Here is a 23,094-nt window from a genome sequence, read left to right on the forward strand (position 1 = left end):
AACATTTTACAGCTGAGGAAGTAAAGTTTGGGAAAAAATAAGTGATTTGTCCAGAAAGTCTATGGCTGAAAAGAAAGATTGAACCCAAGGCCTTTAAATACCAGGCTGCTGACCCTGCCACATCTCCATTCAGCCTCCCTGCTCACAGGCTGATGAAAATGACTGGATTTTAAATACAATTTGATTAATAATTGTTGGGTTTTCATTGTTTATATAATGGCTTCACAATGCTTTAGGAAATGGGCTTTAGCACATGGTTTAAAAATAATGGAACTTAGCAGCGAGATCTCTCAATATTGCTTCTGCCATTAAATCTTAGTGGAGAGGTGGAAAAAACAACAGCCTTTAGGAGGATTGTAGAGGGTGCATGTTTGCACAGTGCAGGTTCCGGAGGCTCTTCTGTATTCATTTATGTCCTCTTCACATAAATTGTCTTTATTCCTACTTCTATTTCTCCTAAAGCATTTGGAATAGTAATGAGCTGCTGTAACAGATAATACCTAGAATTCACTGGCCTAATCCTTCAGTGAATGACATGCTTTCAATTGGCCTTATTCCACTGGGCTTACTTCACCTCTCTACCTGCATGAAACAAGAGCAGATCTATTTAAAGTCGGTGGAATTACACAAGTGTAAAGAGAGATAGGAAGATTATCCACAGTATATTATCTGAGAGTAGAGAGTGTCTTTGGCAGGTGTTTGCTGTGCATATAAATATGTTAAAAAAGTATTAATCTAAGGCTTGTTTCTCAATACTAAGGTACAAGGAGGTACTGTGCATGAAAGAACAAGGTGTAGGGTTACAAGAAGAAATGAACACAGTTGCACGATAAACTAAACATGCTGCATTTGGTATGCCTATGGAATTTTGTGCAGGAATGCAGTATTTACCTGAAGAAGCCAGACTATGTACTTAATTAAATGCAATGAGACCAGTAGTGTGAAAAACACTACATGTGCCTGTGTATTACCCTGGGTTTTAAAAGATGAAATGTAGGTATGAAAAAACCTGTGAAAAGTCAAATGGCAAAATCCCCGTACACCAGAAGAGTTGATGACGTACAGGTTAACACCTGATATTTGGGGAGTCTGTAAAGAGTGCTTCAGACTTAAGGGACCTGTAAAACGACCACGTGATGCCAAAAATCTTTAATTGCAGCTGACTAGAGAGTTTGGGACCTAACTGAGATGTCATTTATGACAATGGCTCATTTTTGCTCTGTGTGAACTTGTATAGGTGGGGATTGTTTCAGCAAAGAGTGGAAGCTCCCGTGCGAGGCAGGGCTGGCTGTAGTCTCAGTACCCTTGAGGGATTTGTCCTTCTCCACTTTGACCTGCCGTGTATGTGTGCATGCATGTGAAGCAGTCCCTTTAAGGACTCTTCCTCCTTGGTATTATCCACTATTTATAAGAGATCATTTTGCAGTAGCTCCTTATTGCAGCTACCTCTAATACTGTTTGCAGTGTCTTGGCAGCAGCGTGTTGGGCTTAATTAGGAAATGGCCAAATTACTGGATACGTGGGAATCTTAGACAAGTAGCTTCTGTTTGTAAAAGCTGGTGAGCACCTGCTACTCGTGTAACAGTTATACTCGGAGCATGTTTGGATTAACAGGTCCAAATTCAGACAGAGGAACAATGCAATTCATCTCCAGGATATTGCATTTACTTATGTCAGGTGGGATTATGGGCTGCTGTACGTTCTTCTGGTCTGTCTGGTAGCTGGCACCAAGGTACCCAGGCATGAGAGGTGGATGCTTCTCATGCCTCCTATTATGACTGGTCACAGTGACTATGTCTTTGGGGGTTTGGTTTTGACAAGCCTATCTTTGGTTTACATTGTCACACAGTCACAGAAATGTAATTAATAGGACAGCTTTTATAATGTTTGTTTCATGACTTTGATTTAAAGTTTGTTTACTTGTGTGAAGCACAGATTTTTATTACGCAAAACCCAAGTAATTTCTAATGAATGTTATTGAAAAGTACAAAGAAAAGTGGTAACAGTGCATAAATGAAAGTAAGACGGCTGTTTCAAGGTTGCAGTGACCCCAGGCACACAAAAGTGAGGAGGTAGAACTGGGAGGCAGCAGTGGATAGTACCAGTCTGTCCTTTGCTGATCCCACAGTCCCAAGGCACATGCTGGATGTTCAGCTGCCATATTTGCAATTATACCCTTGAAATAATATCTGATAAAACCCGAGCTGTACCGATGACCGTTTGTATCAGCCTCCCCTTGAGGCTGATCTGCTGCCGTCCCGGAGAACAGTCGGGATGCAGAAGGCTCGGGGATCGTCACGCGCGGCCGAACAGACTGCGCCTTCCCCTGCACTCCCTTCCCACCAAGGCAAAATGCAGCGGGGCCGGGTTAAGCCCTTGCCCTTAGGGTGGGCTGTGTGTTAGGCTGGTATCAGCACAGAAGGCATGACAACAATTGTTAAAATGTAAGATGTAGCCACATACCTGAAGCTTTGAAGGAAGCGTCAGAGATGGCGGGTGAACGGAGTACGAGGAGAGGCACTCGAAGTTCAAGGTGGATGTGGACGCGTGGAGTGCTATCTCTCCTCTGAACAGGCTTCTCGCTAGAGAGACAGTTACATCGGCCTGGAGTCCTTTCATGCTTTGCCTAGTGTCTAATACGTGGGACAGATTTCTGAAGACACATTGTTAATCTAGATTAGCATTGATCTTCACACAGCTTCTGACAGCTGCTAGGAAATGCAAGGATGGGTCAGACCACAGCTATACGTATATATGCGCTGGGTGTATATTAGGACATAATAAGCTTTCAAGGGAGTTCTTCTTAATTTGGGTACAGGCTATATATGTGCTAATTATATGGCAACAGTCTTGACAATTAGCATGCATACTTTTAATTTGCATTTCTGATTGCAGTAACAAAGCCAGCATTGCCTTCTCCTCTCACTAACTTCAAAGGCATTGTCTTGATTTAAGAAATGGTATCCTAAAGCTGTTATGAGAAAGTGAAGCTGTGTTACTGCAACTGTCAGGCTGCCCACTTAAAAAACTGCAGGATAAATGGATGAACAGCCAAGCTCTCTGAAATGGTTCATGAGAGCTTTAAGGTGAGAAAATGCCAGCCAGCGTTTATTGTCATTGGCATACAACATAATATTCCCACAGTGAATACAGCACAGGTCTTCCAAATCAGAGCATGCTTCCCTAAAATGTCAGGACCCAAAGATACTCCTTGGGTGCAGATCGTACGCTGTAATACTTAAAAGAAAATACATGTCCCAGAGGGAAAAGTAATAATCAGCGGAAGAAACAAGAATACAAAGAGAGACAGAAAATTTGACATTCCCTTGGGTGATCCTGCCAGCCCTTGGACACAAGACCGGCATAGATCACGGGTAACATTTAACATTTGGCACCTTAATCTGCTTGGGTGTTTTCATTCGTCTCGGCAGACATTTCAAATTGCTGTAGCGTTTTAGTAAATCTGATTGCAAGTCGTCTTTGAAAACAAGGCTTAAAACCACAAGCGAGTTAGTCTTACAAAATTTAAGCCTGCAAGGAGAGTCATTAGCACGTGGTTGTGAGACTGCAGTGGGTGCAGTTGTAGCCTTTGAGCCTAGCTAGAGTTCTCCAGGACAATTCCCTGCACAGAGCTGGGGTTGCCTGAACTGCCTACATCAAAATTAACGACTCCAGTCCCCTCTCTCTGCTACGGTGCAGCACTGGTTACCAATCTCAAGCTACATGTTCCATATAGAAGCCCATCATCTCAATGCTGCAGTGCCACAGTCAAATTATAAATATTTGAATGTCTTCCTGGAGACTGGTTGAGGTCACCCTGTGCTCAGCAGGTGCTGCTGAAGATGGTCTAGATTTCCTCCAGAAGGAAACGAAGCTGTGTCACATCACACGGGAGCATCACTTGCATTTGGCATTTGGGATAAAACTTAATGTTCTACAATTATAGTGTCGGATGGCTGGCAGCAATTTTGCCAGACAAATACCACGTGTCTTTCCTAGAAGGATTCAATCTTTAATATTGTTTTGATGCTGGAGGCTTTTCCATTTTCTGTTTATTAGAAATGACATCTATGTTGGAAGTGTTGCCTTTAACCCAGTACAGCTGGTGCCACCTACAGCACTGTGGAAAAATCATGGCTGCAGCGTTTTGTTTCCGTGCGGTTGCTGTATGACCGAAGGAAACTGTCACCTTGCAGAAATCCAGCCTTTGAAGGGCTAAATGTGTGTTAGCTGTTCATCTGCTTTGTGTGCTTTGAGGCTGTTTCCAAACAGTTTCACTTTACACCCTCAAAGCGTGGAAATCTATTGCTGAGGCTACGGGGAAATGTTGAAAGTCAAGCGGTGCACGTGGAAAGCCCGTGGAAGGAAAAGCAAACCAGGAGCTGTGAGGTGCTAGGGCTGCGCTGGTCCAGCACCCAGCTGAGGAGGGGTACATCCACCTAGCTTCACTCCTCTTTTTTCTACCTTTATGCTATTACCTTTTTTAAAACCGAATCACCGACTGCAGTGGAGGGTGCCCTAAGTCCAGGCAGGCTCTGTTTCTTGGAAAAGATTTCCACATACACAGCAAGAGGCCAGTTTTAATCAGCATCCTTGTGCCTGGCCGTCCTTTGGGGCAGAGAATGGGGAGCAGGTGTTTGCTCTGTCTTCACCTATTTGAGCCACTGCTTTTTCTTTGATGGGACCTTGGTGAATCCGTGACATTTTTCTGTCTCAGGGGAATCTTGCCTGTCCCTCTGGGGAATGAACAAGTGTAGGGTGACTGGATTCATTGCTATTTCATAAGGATATAAATAATACACAAGGTGTAATACACGAGTGGCAAATCTGACTCTGCTGAATATTCATGTAAATGCAGTGAGGCACTTGATCCTTCTTCTAAGGGCTTTTACTGGGTAGCTCAGGCATTTTTCTGATGCATTTTATGGGGCAGAGGAGACGAGCGAACAATCATGTTGTGAGATCACAAGTCACCCTCCTGAGATGCTCTAACAAGCGTTTAATCGTTGTTCCCTGGAGGAATGGCTGTAGTAACTGAAAAGAATCGAGAACAATACAGAACTGAGACCAGTTTCGGAAGAAATGGGTCACAGTAATTCATAATTCCAAAATAAGTCATATTAGTTGGTGTCCACCTCCCCGGGCTCCGTTTTTCCCACTTCCCTGCTGGTCCAGCAGCTTTGCTGCGGGCTGTGATGTGTTGCTTCGGAAGCGCCAGCCAGCCCCACACCGGTTGCAGATACGTGGTTTCCTGATCGGCTTCCAGAAAATGAAGAGTGAAATTTTCAAGTCTTGTAGCCCCTTAGAAGACTCCATGTTTTCGAGCTTTCTGGATGCAGAAGTCCCATCAGTCTTCAGGCGGGTCGAGGCTTTGAAGTCGTGGCTGCAGCCGGAGGAGGGCTGGCTGCGGAGGTGGCCGTGCCTCGCCGTGGCTCTTTTGGGTGCCTGGAGCTATCAAGACGCAGTCGTCCCTTGAAAGATGATGTGAGGGATGCCTGTCCCCACATCCATGCAGCTGTGTCAGTCTGTCCTGACGGCTGTGCTGCCTAACCCAGCCGGCTCAGCCTCAGCTCAGGCGAGGTTTCCTATGCTGTGATTACACCTCCTGATGGCACTGCAGACATACTGTTAGAAATCCCAGACCATTCCCTCCTTAGACCCATATTTCAAGCTCTTATTTAATATTGCCCCATTTTCAGAGGTTTTAAGAAAGGTGGCAGTGCTTTATTGATATTGGTTTGTTGTTTTGAGGCAGGTGAAGTGATGGTATTTTATTTTGATTTCAACAGCACACCCATTAGGATTTCGGAAGGTGGTAATATCCCCTGGAAACAGAAGAGGGCAGCTGTTTTTTGAGAAATGAAGAGTGCATTGACTATTTTTGAGAATGAAATAGCAGTCACTCAGATCTAGACGAAAGGGCTCTTTTTTTTTTTTTCATGAATGAATAAAAATAGCACAGTATTCTGGGGCCCGTGCTAGTGTAATTAGTGTATAAAATAGCTGGACCCCCATCACCTTCCACAAAGTCCCTGGGCTTCGTCTGGCAAAATTAGATTCCTTGCAATTTTATTGCAATGTAATTAAAAAGTAACCAAGGGAATACAGAAGTCAGTCTTCCGAGATGTTCAGCACCAGACAGAATAAAAAGCGTTTGGCAGCTCACTGGATTGATAGCCAGTTTCTTTGTTTACTGCCCAAACAGAAAAAAATAATTGCTGTGAATTGTCACTCTGTATGTATGGAAGAATATGGAAAAATCACATTTAGTAAGATGTTATTCAACCCTCTGAATGTATATTTTTTTAAAGTGAAAGATGTTTCCAATTTGTATTTAACAACAAATGCGTAAATTCCAAAACAAGACATCCTTCTGGAGTGAAATCTTTCTTTATAATCCGAACTAAGGCATTTTGTGACTTCTTAATTTTTCAAGCTTCAATTTCCAATGAAAACAATTACACAAGTTTGACAGGAGTTTACCATGAGGTTAAGTCCATCCGAACCTTTATTTCCTGGCAAATATTTAGCTGAAAACCCTGCAGCGGCTCTGGTGAGCAGCCCCGAGCCCTGATTTTAGCCCCAGAGCAGCCACACTCAGGCAGCAGCACCAGCCTGCCTCCCTGTCTAAGCCTGTACACCTATTTTTCCATGTACACAGACTGCATGTAGGCAGTGTAGCCTTGTAGCATGAGGTAGAGATTTTTTCCATAAGAAATTTCTCATATCTGGTTTGCCACACGATGCCTGTTCCCTGTCCAAAACTAACAATCCCCCCCTCTGCAGGTCCCCGTGGCTGGGGCTGTGCTGGGGCCATGGCTAGATCCAGACTCAGGAACCTGGGTATGTTTTTAAAGCCAGAATAATCATACTGGTTCACATGGAAACATATATCCTTGTATGCGGGTCTTAACGAGAGGGGCAGTTAATCCCCATTCCCCATGGGACTAAATCGCACCCGGAGGGGGGTGCCTGGTGGTGCTACCTCTACTCACAGAGCAAAGTGACAAGCAAGAGAGATGGTACAGTTAGCTGCTGCAGTTGAGGAAGGCTAAATATCCGCGTGGGACTTACACCTCCCAGTGCCTTCGTTGGTCCAGTCGGTAGGTAATTTGGGAAACTCAACAGTAACTCCTTCCAGCACCTTCCCACTTTCACCGTGCCTTTCTGGCTCTGAAAACAACTGGGAATTTTTTTATTTGGCTTCAGTGAGGAGCACTTGAAAAGCAAATTGTCTTTTTTTATTTTAAATAGGCAGAAACAATTAGAGGCCCTCTGTAATGAAACAGTACTGACTGAAAGGGTAACCCAAAAAGACTACTCTTCTGATGCAGAAAATAATGAGGGCTGCCCTAAACTTTTAATCAGGAGCTCAACTTTTATTTGCAGCTGCTGACAAGGATAGCATCCCTTAATAATGCTTCTGACAGTTTCAAACTCCTGAAATTAATATGAGAGCAATGAGAATTTAATGGAAGCGCTAATTACAGATGCTGGAATTATTCTGCTGCAATTCAAAACCTCTGATGTGGAGAAACTCTTAGCACGGATGGGCTGTCATCTAATTTCTGAGAAGTTTTGCTGTGAAAGGTGACCCTGGCTTTACGCACCTTCATTCTGCAAGATGTGGGCATCCTTCCCTCACACTGACTTCCACACCTTGCAAAGAATTAGGATGCAAGCAATTAATTCCTCTTGCTCTGGAGACTGTACTACTCATACCCCTCATGCGTGCCATTCCCCCTATTTCCCCTCTCGTGATTAGTCATAATGTCCTGGACTAGCAGGCTTGCATCTAGGCTTTTTCCAAAAGCACGTACTGATTATGCGGGTGGATTAAACCCAGATGGCTGTAGCAGTTCGTACCTAGGTTGCCACCTCTGCAGCAGAAACAGCCGAACCGCACATGAAACAGCTCCTGCTTTGCTGCGCTTTATAGTCTAATTTATTAGGACAAACTGGTACTAACGATTCAGTGCCACTTTACGTGGTTATTCAGGTACCGGTGGTGTAAGGAACGGAGGTGGAGGCCAGGCAGCCTCTAGGAGATGTGAGAGAAGAACAATTCATGGGGACGAGCCACCTCAATCTTTAATCCACCCGTACTCCTGAGTGAGCATCCCCAAAATCACAGATCTTTGGGATTTGACATTATCAGTGGACCTACCCATGCCTTTCTGCAGAGCCACCTTTCACCCTGTCCTGGTTTCAGCTGGGATGTAGTTAACTGTTTTCCTAGTAGCTGGTACAGTGCTGTGTTTTGAGTTCAGTGTGTGAAGAATGTTGATAACACTGATGTTTTCAGTTGTTGCTCAGTAGTGTTTAGACTATAGTCAAGGATTTTTCAGCTTCTCATGCCCAGCCAGGGCACCTGACCCAAACTGGCCAACGGTGTATTCCATACCATGGGACGTCCCATCTAGTTTAGGAACTGGGAAGTGGGGGGCAGGGATTCGCCGCTCGGGGACTGGCTGGGTGTCGGTCGGCGGGTGGTGAGAAATTGCCCTGCGCATCATTTGTACGTTTCAATCCTTTTACTACTACTGTTGTCATTTTATTAGTGTTATCATTATCATTATTAGTTTCTTCTTTTCTGTTCTGTTAAACCGTTCTTATCTCAACCCACGAGTTTTACTTCTTCTCCTGATTTTCTCCCCCATCCCACTGGATGGGGGGGGAGTGAGTAAGTGGCTGCGTGGTGCTTAGTTGCTGGCTGGGGTTACACCATGACACACCCTGAGCTTCCTCCAAATCTCACATTGGTGCATGGAGACCCTGCCACGTCCCTGGGTCCCGGTGGGCTGTGGGAGGTGGTCCCTGCACCGCAGAGCGCGGTGCTGGTGGGCTGCGCCGTCGGCACGCGACCTGGCTCTTGGCAGCCTTCGTAGCGATGCCGCGAGATTGCTGCTGGCCTGAGGAGATGCTCTAGATACTCAGAAGAACCCTGCCATCATCCTTCCAAAGGTTTTATTCGGGTTTTGGAGGCTGGGTACGTGACAGCAAGCTCACATTGCCCTCCTTGCAGATCCTGAAAATGCTGTCTGGCTGTTTGGAGCTCAGGAGAACAAGAACGAAGTTTGAAGGCTTTAAAGGGAGAGCTTCAATTTCCAGCTACTAGTTAGAGATCAAAGGAAGTCACAGACCGAGGGGCTGAACATGGATCTTCTCCAAAACGTGAACAACTTCTGATCTATGTGACTTTTTTTCCTGTCTCTTTTACAGCCAGCTGTGAAACCTGAACCTTGATATTAGTTCCAACTGTTGAATGGCATTAGATGATTCATCTCTTCTATTAATACAAAAAGGAATACTGTTTTCTGCTTTGCACATAATTCCTTTTGAGAAATAGATGAAGACATAAGGGACATCGAAGAATTATTTAATCTAAGCTTTTTCCCCTCAGTCCTGTATTTTGTCGCTTTATTGAATGATTACACTCCGGTTCCTGCCCTTCCCTGGTTACTCTGGAGATGGTGCACAAAGGCATCTCGTCCTGCTTCAGTGCCCTTCTCCTAAGGGAGGGGTGTGCATCTTTTATCAAAAAGTAATAAATGTCCCTTGGTATAATGGAGTGAAGAAAAGGAGGGGAAAAACAACAGGCTGGTTTCACTATGCTCTGTTAATAAGCCAAAGCCACTATCATAAAAATGCCAGCATGAGCCTTGAAAATCGAAGTATAGTCTCAATGATTCAGCTGAAAAATCTAATTCAGCCAAAGAGGTGGCTTGGAGATTTCCCACCCTGTATGGTCAATGTTCACAGAGTCATGTGCATAAATACAAATGTTTCTGGGAAACACTGCAATGAATCAATACGCTCTGTGGCAATAAAGGTGGAGAATTTTTTATTGTTGTGGCAATACTTGGCATGTGACGTGGATATTGCAGCTGAAAGATGATCGCCAATTTTATGGATTTTTGAGCTCTTATTACATTGTGAGGACCTTGATAGAGTGGAATTTGAACACCCCTTTCCTCCCCTTCCCCTCTGCTACTAAGAAAGGGAGCAATAGATCAAAGATGAATTGACAGAAGTGAAAAATGACAGTCAAGAGAAATCTTACAGCATTAAATCTGGGGGAAGGATATTTGTAAACCCAATACTTAGTTCCAAATATCACTGTAAAATAACGTTCTCTCTACACTTCCCTGAAATCATGGACCATACACCGCCTGTGAATGCCCTCAACCACACTTAAAGAGAAGAAACCTCCGTGCTGTCAGCAATACGTGCTGCAGACCCCTGCGCCGAACTTACCCAGAGCAGGGAGGGGTGGTGATGCCCCTTCCAGGACCAGCGAGCTGCTCGGCACGTTGCATCCTCGTCAACGTGCCGGCTGCCTCCAGCCCCAAATTACAGAGCTAGTTTCCAAGGGAGAGACACCGCTCTTCCACCTCTCCTCACCCTGCTCCTCTCATCAAGAGAAGAGCTCTGCCAAGGCAGTCGGGCTGACTGGTGCTTGGGTTGAACTGTCCCAGAATCACATCTCTATGTCTGTACATGGGTTCTGTGAATAAAAACACATTCATACTGTTTTCTCTTGGCTTGCTTCCCTCTTTCTTCTTTTTTGCTACATCTGACGGTAGTTTCATGTCCTGTGTTGAGTCCAGGTTCGCCGGGCTGTGACCTTCTTTACGTTATATTTGCACAGCACCAGCCGTGGTCCCCGTGTCCGAAAGAGATGGGAGGAAAAGGGAACCCTGTGCCTTCACTTTGTGGAAGCTCAGTCTTTTTATTTTGCTGGGTGTTGGGGCATTAGGTAGTACTATCAGAGGAGGACTGACCCCAGCTCATACTAAAGCTACTAAAAATAAAGAAGTTTTTACTAATCTTTTTAATGAAAGTAAAGAGGTTTGGGTGCTGTGAGTGGGGGGAGAATGACATTTTACGTAAGCATCTTAAAAGTGCCAGTTACCCATATAGCCTAGTGGTAGGTGGCCTCCTAACAAATCCATATTTATTGTTTACGGGGGTTTGTAAGTGCTATTATAACAACGGTAAATTATATAGAAACAAATGAGTTCACTTCCTGGGACTGTGAACAGAAAGTCCTTTCTCCTTTAGTGCCATTCCCGCTGCTGTTAAAGGTTTACCGAAAGGAAGCTGCATTTTTCTCAGCACATTATTATTGTGATTATTTCTCTAGCGCTGACAGCACCCTCAGTTCTTTCTCATTATTTAGTAGATGTGCAAGAGCCTGGTGTGTCTCCCATTAAAGTCAATAACTATCTTCCTTAATTAGTGTTCAAATTACGATCAGTCTCTTAACATTACTATCAATTAGCTGCAGCGCGGCTCTGCTCCGTCGTTCGTTTGAATTCTTCGAGGTGAGCTGGGTCCGCGGAGGCCGGGTGGGATCCTGAGCGGGACCCAGACCCCAGGGATTTGGGTTGAATCTGCTGATGGTCACAGGCTCTCCGAAATGCTGCTGGAGGAGGAGGAGGCGGCTGTCCTGAAAAAACAGACCCAGCACAGCTGGTTTAATTGCCCTGTTCCAATCAGATGAATAACTTGAAAGTGTCAGAAATTTAATTGTATCCACAGAAAAGGGAGTCTTTCCTCCTTTTTCCTCTGCGCTGGATCGCCAAGGGCTGTAGTGACCTTGGCACGCAGTGAACTTTCACCAAGAGCTGGACGGGGGCCCAGAAATTAAGACGTGCAGGTTTCTAAGGCCAATTACAGCACATGGGAGCGAATGATAACTGGCTCGGATGCTGCAGCTTGGAAAGCCGGTGCGTAATAGCGCCCGGTTTACTCTGCTCGGAGCACAGTACATCAAGGAATTGATGTAGATGTTGAGGAGGTACAAAGGGAGTTTGCAGTGATTGATGTGTCATCATGACTCCTCCAAAGTACCCGACGAGTGGGACGCAGGACGGTGCAATGCAGGTACCGGGGACTGCAGCTTGTGTTTGCTGTGCAAGATTATTTATTCAGATTGGGATCAGAAGTATTTGCAGTTCTTCAGTCAAAAAAGAAAAAAAGAAAAAAGGAAAGAAAGAATGTGTTTTGATGAAGTTAAAGCACAGAACAAACCTGGCTCCCTGCTGACTGTACCAAGGTTTGCTGAAATTTAGCTTATCAGCACATGGTGATATTTGCTAGCAAAACAGACTAAATGATCTAAACCAAAGCACAGCTATTATAAACCTCCTATGCCTTAGAATGGAAAATTGCCTGGCACTGGCAATTTTCTCCTAACATCCCCCCCCAATCTAATAGAGATTATGCTCTGCACACGTCTGTTTTCATCTATGAAAACTCAGGCTGCCACCTATTTTCTCTGACCCCAAAGCCTACGTTACATTTACACTGTTTAAACTCCTGCCATTTTTTTAGACTACTGTGTTTCACGGCCATGTGGTACATCTGAATTAATTCTGTACATGGGAAACCAAGGCAGTCAGAAACCTGTGCTTTGCCCTGGGTCCCATAGATTAATGTGGGAAAAAGGACTATTTCCACTTGGATCCCAGACCTTTATACTTTGCCCCCTCTCTCCCTTTCCCTTATCTGAGTCAATGGAAGACCCTCCTGGCAAGGACAGCAGTTGTCCATGTGGAAAAGTGACCTTCTAATATATATTATTTTATTTGTTTGGATGCAGTGAGCATCTGGAAGGAGTGCAGCTAGTGCCACGCTGCCAGAGGATTTTCGAGCAGCTGGTCCGTGGAGGTAAGGTATGCAACTCTGGACCAGAATGAAACTATTAGCATTAATTTAGAGACAAAAGTATCTAAAGGACATGGAGGGTGCCTGTGTTGCTTCTGGAGAGGACTCTTACTTATTAACCTTTTTGCTGCATATTGAAGGACAAGCCCCAGCCACCCCAGCGCTGTCCAGTGTGGAAAACATCAGTAAATATTGACGGAACCAGGACTCTTCCCGCAGGATGGAGAACGTCAGCTGCCACAAAATACTACATGCCCAGGCACGACTTCACCTAGACGATTAGCCAGGACTGCCTGTCGAAGCAGGAGACGGGGATCTGGGGGCAGAGGGGGGAGCAGGGCCCCCTCCATCTCCACCTCTCTGCTGTTCTTCTTTATTCATTTACATCTCACAACCGGGTTTAATTTATCTAGATGTGCCAGCTCAACGAAACTTCAGTTTCTTCTCTTAACTGCTGCGATAATCTCACTTCTGCTGCCTTTTGAAAATAGAAAAAGCCGTGCAGCTAAAATGAACCATTTTGATGAGTATCTTCGTGCTTTTTTCAGCTCTTTCTTTGCTTCACATCATAGAAAACTCCAGAACTTCACCTCAGCACCTGAAGCGCTGATTTCAATTTACATTAATTTCAGACAAAGTGATTCCCTAATAGCTGAGAGCATTGTTAACACTTGTCTTTTTTTGAGGTAAAGAATGAGGAAAAGGGTCCAAAAGAAATCCATATATTATACATAATAACAATTTGCAGTGAAGCAAATACCCTTAATGTCCCAATGAAAGTTCTTGCAATAAAATATATACAGTTCCCTCTTTGGCTGTTAATTCTTATTTCACACTTTTTATCTCCTGAGCTTTTCAATTTTCTGAGCAAGATGAGAAAAACGAAATTCTTGGTGCTCAGGAGCAGGAGCAGTCTCACTGAAGAGAAGAGTCTCCTCTCTAACCTTGCGTAATTTGCCCGCCTTTTGCAGGTAAGGTAGGGGAGAGGGGAAACCCCCACGCTGAATAGGGTTTTCCAGTTACATAGCAAGGTTTGGTGGGGAGTCTCCAGAGGAGTACTTCAAAGACTGGTCACTTAAAAGCCAAAATTGTGATACATATTCTGACAAAAAGGTTGTAACTCCTTTTTTTTTTTTATAACTTGGAAAACTGAAAAATGGCTTTGTTCAACAGCAACGTACTTATCCCCCTTGGAATATGAATGAAGATTAATCCTCAGTCACACTGGGAAAGACTTAGCTTTGAAATGACTGTTACAGTGATTTTAAATTAACATATACAGCATGGAGAATGAGTTCTTTTCCTCTGAGTGTGTCCACTCTGGGCACTTTTTACCACTATTTAATTGACTGCCAATTAATGTAAAGTAGCCACACATTTTTAAGGCTAGTGTAGACACTTTCCCACATTAATCTGTAAATTGGCTGGTAATTAATCTGAGATATCTATCCTCACCAACCCCAGAGACAGTTTTACCTGTCAGATAGGAGGCACTTGTTGCTGAAAAAAACAATTATATCTTCATTTAAAACAGCTGAGAAGCAATGTTTAATTAGTTACATGCTATATATTGTGGACAACTGACTTTGATATAGACAGGGACTTGAGTGGTCTGAATTATATATTTAGCTTTGCTGTCAGGTTTGTGAATCCTCTTGGGAAATCATTTGCTCCTTCGTGCTTCTTCTCTGACCTCCTCCCTAACACCAACAAAAGAGAAAGAAAAATGCTATATCAAAGTTAAGTGTCTGGGTTTTTTTTAAATACTGAGTTTGTGGTGGTTATTTTCTAGTCAAGAAAATATCAAAAAAATGAAGCAAACTACTTCTCTCCAAATATTTATTCAACCTGAAGTTATTTGTGACTTTCTTTGAAGCAGATGAAAGCATTTTGAGAAGAGCCAGTCTTCTGCAAAGCACACTGCTGTTCTTGCCTGCATCTGGTTCATGTGTCATCATTTGAAACTGGATGAAGTGAAAGTACAGGTGCTTTTGCATTTACATGACATTTTCCATTCGCTCTGAGCACGGACACATGATAATATCAGGCTCACTACAAGCAAGGAGTCTGATGCTTTCACTATTTTCTTCCCTTGTGTTGGAGAGATATCCTACCACCCACAGAAAAGGCATTATCTCGCTGTACAATTGTTCTGCATCTTCCCATAGCACAGCCCTTTACAAGGAGCCGCGCTGCGTATGGTGGTACATACAGGGGAGGGAAGCAGCTTCGTATAAATGCCAGAAACGTGCATTTCATGTCTTATCTCATTTCCGAGAGAGAACAACCACCTGCTTACAGCTGCCTAATGATGAAAACCATCCACTCTGCTAGCTAATAACTATGGTTGAGCCAAGCTAGTCCTTGAAAGAGATAAAAAGGAGCTGGCAGAGCCTTCTGCTTGCTGCTGGTAACCACCCCACCTCCCAAAGCGCCGGTGACTCATGCTTAGATCTTGAACAACAGACATTTTGCCCAGTGCTGTTGTGACAGATGCTGCGGAAACCATTGGGGCCTCTTTTCTTTGCCTAATCAAAGCAAAATATTTAAGCAAGAGAGACCAAGTGGATTATTCTGCTCCCAGGACCCTTGTTGAATTCATTGCCTCAGGACTTGCACCAGCACTTCAATGACTAGGTCTGCTGGGTCCACAAAGCCCCCAAACCCTAGCAAATATCTCAAAATTGGGGTGTTGCAGGCATGCTTAGCACGGTCTGGTGACCACAGGCTGGACTGGGCTGGCCAGTCTTCCCAATTCAGCCACACCAAATATATATTGGTCATACTGGGGGGGAGTACAGCATCTGGAGCTGATGCTGCAATACAGACAACAGGGACATTCACAGACATCGCCACCCCCCAATTAACAATAAAAAACCTGTCACCCTTCACTTGCAAAGATGAGCTTCAGTTTTATGTTTGCCCCTCACCCCCCATCAAAGTCTCTCCAAGTCTGTAGATACCCCTGTGGCTTAAGGAATAGAAACTTCTGCCAGGCTGATTGAAGAAAAGTCCCTATACAAACATTGAAAGTGTCTTAATCAAGGTCAGTAAGTGCCAGAGCAAAATGAATTGAACTTTAGGGGGGGAAATGGCTTTTCTTTTTAAGAAAGGTGGATACTTTCTATCGATTATTTTTTTTCTTTACTCAGGATTTTGCAGTGAATCCATAAAGCAACTTTCACTGCAATGTTCTTGGAAATAAATGGACCACATATTATGCACATTCATTTAAACCCAGCAGATCTATTTAAAAAGAATAGGAGCTGATTGAGTTAGTTTTCTGTAATTGAAAAGGGGCTTGGCTGTACCAGTCTTTTTGCAAAGTAATTTATCTGCTTGAAAGTTGGATCATCAGCTGTAGTTAAACTTCATTCTGCTTTCAAGACGCTTGTTTTGTGTCTCCAGTCTAGGCTTTTCCTAAACCACCCTGAGCTTAACTTTTAGCTTAAGCTTGCACAAACTTCAGTGAATTAAGTCAGAACTAGGGATGAGCCCTGCTGCTAGTCCAGTCTAACCGCTACCTCAAACCCCCGACCTGCAGCAGTGGGTGGTGGTGTAACCAGGGCAGCTCCTGGGAAATGGTCCTTGGTAAACAAGGACACCAATCCAGAGCATAAGCTATGAGAAATTCTGCTTTTTTTAGTGGGGATGCTTATTTAATATTCAATTATGCTTCTTGAACCTACAGGCTTCCGCATCCTATTGCCCTTTTTGTCTCCTGTCTGGACAGCTACACAAACTCTGTAAAGAAACAGAGTAGCTTTTGGACGTGTAAAACCACTCTCTCCTTTTCTCTCTATTCTTATAGAGAGTACAGCATCCCCAAATCTTTCACTACCGCTAGCCATCTCTGTCTCCTCGCTGAGTTTTTTTTTCTCCACCACCACAAGTCTTGGATATTAGCTATCCTACTGCCCACTTGTTTCCCTTTGATATCCTCCCTCTCAGACAGAGGTTAATCCTGAGAATAAAACCTCCCAAAGGATCCTCTTTCCTTTCCGCCTACTCACATGAATCAGTGAGTGGTTTCCGTGAGCGGGGCTGGGAAAAGAGCAGGTCAGTCCTCGGGGCACATCCCCAAGGCCCCGTGCAATGGTAATGGGGGGAGCCGAGAGCTCGGCACCCCCCAGAGACGCTTTGATGTCGGGAAAGCATCAGCTCTTCGTTTTCGCTCGCGTTAGCTCGGGCTGGCTCTAAGGGACGTGGCGCACTGCTCCCCTCCTGCATCAGTCAGATCTGCCCCTCGGTGAGAACGATGCTCAGTGAGGGCCCTGGGCTCTAAAGGAAGATCAGGGTATCTATCCCGAGAGCACGGCAGTTTGCAGGCGCAGCTCAAACCGTGGTCCCACCGGCAGAGAGGGCTTGGGAGGTCGACGTCACCCACCCGAGCGAGGAGCCGAGATGTGCGTGCCCTCAAAAGCTTGAGCAGCAACATCATTTTGGAAGTGAGGAAGCAGGAGAAAGAAGCTGATACAACACCCTCAGCCCCCCCCGAGTTATATCAGCCCTTTCAGCGAAGTTGATGCAATCCGTGACATCTATCAGGACAAACAGAGCCAAACCAGCAGTTGCTTTCTTGCTTGTCCCATCACCTGCAGAGACAACTGCAAAGCCTGAGTGGAGGGTGCAGGAGAGCTGCCCAGTCCACAGCAGCCGTACTGGGTTCATGGGTTCTCCCCAGAGCTGCTGGATCCTGGCTGAAAGAGATGCTGACTGCATGGGTGTGCTGCCAGACCCTGACAGCATTTTTCCTGATTTGTAGCCTTGGGAGAAGAAAAGCATTCAGAAATCAATATTAGTGGATTTTAAATGAAGTACTAAATTATCTCACCTTCAGTCATAGTGGATTTACTCCAGAATGATTCCTAGAAAAAATTTACTGGTTTTCGATGGGAGGACATATGTGGCGAGTACAGCATTACGTATCCCACTTCCTGAGCAGAAAAAAATATTGGAAACAGTAACAATTCTCTCTCCCTCCCCAAATCCATGTAAAGACTTCCAGATTTACCTCACAGAGAGTTACTGGTAAAAATACCATGATGTAATGTTATTTGTGGAATAAAACCCTCCGCATTACTGCTGCATGTGGCATAGATACAATAACGATATCATACATCAACTACGGTGAGTTTATAAATATACGGATAGAAAAGGAACTGCAAATTGTTTTTCCTTTTGGCTGTGGGACCAGGTGCCAGTAGATTTAATCAATGTACACTTACATATTAGTGTAATGTGAGTGAATCTTTTTTATACTAGGAGAGAAACACCTGTGATAGAAAAACAACAATATAAATACTTCTTCCTTTCAGCCGCAGCTACTCTGTGGCTCTTGTGCTGAATTCTAAGAGATAGTAAAACCCATAATCATTTCCCTCTTCTGCAGCTTGTAGCCAAAACATAATTATAGTCAAACACCAAGCACTTTGCAAATCGAAAGAGGTGAAATCATGACCCCTAGCACCACCCCCAAGGTGGGACAGGGATGAACTTGAGGATGGCACTACTGGCCACGGAGCCAAGTTCCCAGGAGGAACAGAACCTGGACCATGGGGGAACAGCATTACATCCTAGCAGAAGGTCCACGTTGAGACCACAAAACCCCATCCACCCACCAAAACCAGAGGCAAACCCACACAGACCTAAGAACAGAGCTTAAATGCAGCAGCTGGGCCAGTGGTCAGGGAGTGTGGGAGGGGTGGCAGGTGAGGGTGGTTAAGGACTATTGGTGCACTCAGGGTCCCACACTTTAAAAGTACCAGAGGTAGGAGGAGTCCTTTGTTTGGAAGGTTTTAGCCTCATCTGTGGTGTGTGCTTTGTTTTCTGGTTCCAGCAGTGCTCCTCAGGTATGTACCATGCTATGGCAAACCAAAGTGAGCTTAAAGTCCTAGATGTGCTTCACCTGATGTTCTTAATGCTGCTATGACATGACTGGTTAGAGAAGGGGCTGCTGGTGGAAAGGGTCTTCTGAGAGCGCTTCAAGAAAGATATGGATTTCTTAATAGGCTGTTGTAGCTATAGGCCATTGGTTTGTCTCAATCAGCAATTACTAAAGGCTGTAGATAAGGATGGCCCAGCCAGCCTGGCAGGAGGTTGGGCAGTCCAGAGGTGCTTCTTGGAAAGTCAAATCTGCCTACTAACAAAGAAGGTAGTGGATGGGTCACAACCCATCTGTCTGTGGCCTTTTGTTGGGGGCATTTGGCTGTATCCAATGGTTATGAGGAGGGTATTGCCCTGCTAGAGTTGTGTAGGTGGACTGGCAGCTCTGGGTGGGTAGGGAGTAGCTCTTGTCTCGGGATGACACCAGCGGTGTAGGTGAAGTTTGGGAAGAATGGGGAGCTGTAGGTGCACAGAGATGCTAATGGGTGGGCAGGTTGTCCTAGAGAAAGTGTCTGTGATGCTGGAGGTAGTGCCCCAGTGTTGCCCTCGTTCTCTCCATCTGCAGTGGGTATGGATGGTATGAAAAGGAGTCAGGTTTGCAAGTGGAGGAGAATTATGAGCTCTTTCTGGAATCTGGCTGTGAACTGGGCTCTCTCCTCAGTACTGGGAGGTCATGGCATCGGTAAATGTGCTGTGGTGAATGCTGCGCTGTCTGTGGGGCTGTGGGCAGCTTCTTGTGGGAGGTTCCTGGCTCCATCCCAGCTTTGCCTTGTCCAGATGCTCAGCCCTTAGGCTTGCTCTCTTGCACCCTCTACCCCTTTCATGTGGCAAATAGGTCCCACCAGTGAATGTCAGAAATTTTGGGTTGTGAGCACAGTTATACACCAGTGCATTTTTCCCTAAAGAAGCTTAAAAAGAGTCAAAACTCCATACCCTGATGCACACATGTTATCTAGTAATTAAAGGCTCTTATTGCACCAAGCTCTGGTTTAAAAATAGTTCATAATTCCCCCTGGACTACAGAAGGAAAAAAGTCATTCTTAAGCAACATATGATAGAGAAGCTTATGCATTTCCTATCATTTCTCAAAGCTGGGTGGAAGGCCCTTTCCCAAGGAAGGCTGGAGGAGGGAATCTGGAGAGACAAAGCCAGTGGGAGAAGGGGGAGAGGTGGAAAGACAGCCCCAGTGAGGAGAAATGTGGAAGGGCAGAAGGAACAGAGGATGAAGTTTCACTCTGGCTTGAAGCAACCCACTATGAAGGGTGCAGGAAGGCTGGCAGTGCCACCAGGGCTTCTCCCTGTCCCTCTGGGCTTGGTGTTGGTGTTTCTGGAAGCCACTAGCCTCCCTGGCTACCATTTTTAGCTCAAAAAAAAAAAAAAATCTGGTGTGCTGAATGAGGAAATGAGGCTGGGTTTTGCAAAAAGAGAAACCTACCTTCCACAGCCCAGGGCATCCTCTGAGGGATCTCTGAATGGTCTCTTGCCCAGTGTCTGAAAAATATCAGCATCTCTGTGGAGTATCCATAATGCCCTGGTGAGAAGCCCCATTCAAGAAGATAATGAAAGAATAGAAATGGGTGTTTATTTCTTTACTTTTCTCTTAATTCAGCTTGACAATATAATAAGGGGAAGGTGACCCCATGTGCTGGTGGTGTCAGGGTGATGCACGGCTGGGGTGGACCATGTGCAAGGGAGGAGCGCTCCTCCAGCCCCCGCGTGAAGCCCCCTCCTCCCCACCACGCTGCACAAGCCCATGACACGCGCCGCACACATCACCCAAATTACACGCACATCTGTTCCAGCACCAATTAGTCATGTGATATTTGAAACATCAAATATTCTTTCCCTGCTTATCAACACTGTAATTATGGCCTGTCAGGGTTTTATGGTCGTCTTAAAATAAACACCCAAATGTTCGTGTTAACCCTTCCGTTCTCTGCTGCGGTGGGATTTCATGGCAGCTCATGGGGTAAGCGGGGACTATGGGGCTCCTGTTGTGGGGCAAAATGGGGGAGAAAGGCAGTGACTTGCACCAGATGTGGTGCCAAGGCCAGGATTAGGACCTAAGCTCTCAATTATCTACTTAAAGACTTTCCTAATATGTCACTTTTTTGGTGTGCGTGTCATGTTGTGAATGTACTGAAGCTACTTTGGCTATGGCAAAGTTTTGGAGCATCCTGGGTGGAATTAATAATTTTTTTGAGAGCCCCCTTTTTCCCTTGAGACATGTTTTTTCTCTGTAGTCAAAGTTTTACAGGGAAGAACCACATTTTAAGGGAGTTTGTTTTCATTTTGTTTAGTAAAAGCCAGTTTACTTTTGAACTGTTGGCCAAAGATGTTCTTGCTTTCAGTTTACAAAAAAGGGATGAAAATCAAAAGGTTTGCTTTAAGTATTTTTCTGAGAAAAAGAAAATTTCTTTCTGCAATTTCACACAGGAGAACAGAGGCTTGCTTTGTTTTCTCAGCTGCCAGCAGCCTGAGCCTGTATTAGTGCTAGCTGACATTGGGTGTGCAGCACTGGGCGCGCTGCAAAATCTTTTGCCTGGGTGGGGGTTGCGGAGACTTTGTATGCTTCATTTTGGTGGCCAGAGAGGTCCTGTGTGCTGGGCTGCACCGCTCATGGCTGCTGCTGCCCTCCTCGAGCTGTTACCCCGCCGTGACGGGTGCTGTGAAGGCAAGGAAGCTTTGAGATGCTTTGGGGTGATGGGGGGAGAGGTCAAGTTTGGCTGAAGCGCATGCAGCAAGGATGCTTATTGCTGCTGCAGGCTGAATTTTTAAGACGCAAACCATCTGGGTCATCTCTCTCAGGCCATGTCTGCTTTTCTGTGGGATGAGCTTGGCAGCCTTTGCTCAAGAAAAACCCTTGGCTATGTCAGGTTGGGAGCAAGGGGCACTGGCACAGCAAGCCCTGGGAAACCTGCCCTGCTCCCACCTTGGGAGGTGCTGGGGTCTCTGGCTGCTGTTTGGGCTTTGAATTCCCCACTAAATTCACCCCAAACAGCTGATTAAGTAAATGAGCGCAGAAAGGCTGCAGGTGAGGTCAGGTATGCACACTGGCTCTGTTCTCCCCTTCTCGATGACCTTACCTTCTCCGCTTTTCATGCCTCTGTTGGCTTTGCTATGCAGCCTTTTGTTTAGAAACTTGAAACTATACAGCGCACTGCAGTTAGTGATGTGCAAGCTTGGTGTTTTTTTTATTATTCTCTATTGCTGCTTAATGACCTAAACATCTTGAACACTTTTGGTAAGTTGGCTGAGGTGTATAGATTAAGTTCGTGGAGTTTCTGCTGTGAAGGGCTCTTAGCAATGAGCAATGACGCAGCTAATCTGCAGCTCCCGGGGCCGGGGACATGCTGCAGCAATGTGTGGAACCATGGCCCAGCTCATGTAGAAGAAGTCCTGCTTTATGGGAGCAGCTCCAACATCTGCCTCTGCAGCAAATGTCAATGCAAAGTAGAGAAGAAAAGTGGTGGGATCGGCTTGCACTAAGAGAAGCTCAGCTGTGTCCCAGCCTGCTCTTCATGGGTGTCCCATAGGCCTTTCTTTACCCAGTTTTCTCTCAGCCTTGTGGTTACTTATCTCTTGAAGGGCAGAGCTTGCTGCTGGTTTGTGCCTTGAATGGCAGCACTAATCCATTGCAACTGTGTAGGGACAGTCACCCAACTTGTGCTTTTGCATCCATTCTTCAAAAAACCCAAAAGTAGTTTCATTATAAGAAACTTCAAGATTTTATGTTTTCAAATAACCCCTTTTCTGCTATCTATTAGTTTGCTATTAGAGGATGATGTTTTGAAACCTTGCTTTTCTTCCAGGAGCTGTGTTGGGTGCTGCCTTGCACTGGTTGTTGATCAGATCTGGAAGATGAGGTCTTGCACAGGTCTTGGTCCTGTGCTGGCAGGGTGGAAAGCTCATTTGCAGGTCCCTTGCAGCCTGCCCTGCTCTGCTTGGTGGCAACCAGCAGCAATGTGGCAGATGCAGACACAGTTGGAGTCCAGAGATGGAGGGGGCAATGCTGCTAATGAGGTGTATCAGCCCGGAGTGGTGCCTCGGTGAAGGCTGATAGGCACAGCCCAAACAACTCGGCCATTTAGCAAATGCTGCTCTGCTTCTGAAGGGCTATCAGCCATTCAGGACCCGAATTTGCAAAATGGCTTTAGAGCAGCCTCTAAAAATGCTGGCTGTAACGTGTCCCTGCTCTTCTGGGCTCTTCAGAAAATTGAGTTTTGTATGTGTCTAGTATTTCAAAGGCAATTCAGTTGATGCAGGATGGATCCATAGCTGTCCAATTGCCTAAATCTGCACCGTAGTACGAGCTGGGCATGACAGCCTGTACTTTGAAATATTCACAAAAGTCACATCTTCAAAAAGACATGGGCAAATTGTGACTCCAAGGACACAAGCTCAGCATCTGGCTTTGAAAATGTGCCTCTGTAAGAGAAATACATATTACCCATTGACTGAGGACAGTGTGCCTCAGTTTCCCCTCTGGCACAGGCCAGCTCAGCTCTCTGGCATGCCCCAGGACAGGCTGCTCTG

At 45.3% G+C, this 23,094-nt stretch overlaps 1 protein-coding gene across 1 annotated transcript in view; it reads right to left on the reverse strand.

Annotated features, from left to right (window-relative positions):
* The window catches only part of PIK3CA (phosphatidylinositol-4,5-bisphosphate 3-kinase catalytic subunit alpha), a 69,721-nt gene extending 67,241 nt beyond the window's left edge, over positions 1–2,480 (reverse strand). The window contains exon 1 of the mRNA XM_069792679.1: positions 2,464–2,480. The gene's annotated coding sequence lies outside the window, so the exon portion shown is untranslated. The remainder of the gene's footprint in view (positions 1–2,463) is intronic.
* Positions 2,481–23,094: the final 20,614 nt, after the last annotated feature.

Source organism: Haliaeetus albicilla, chromosome 9 (genome assembly GCF_947461875.1).
Source record: "Haliaeetus albicilla chromosome 9, bHalAlb1.1, whole genome shotgun sequence".
Lineage (NCBI taxonomy): Eukaryota > Metazoa > Chordata > Aves > Accipitriformes > Accipitridae > Haliaeetus > Haliaeetus albicilla.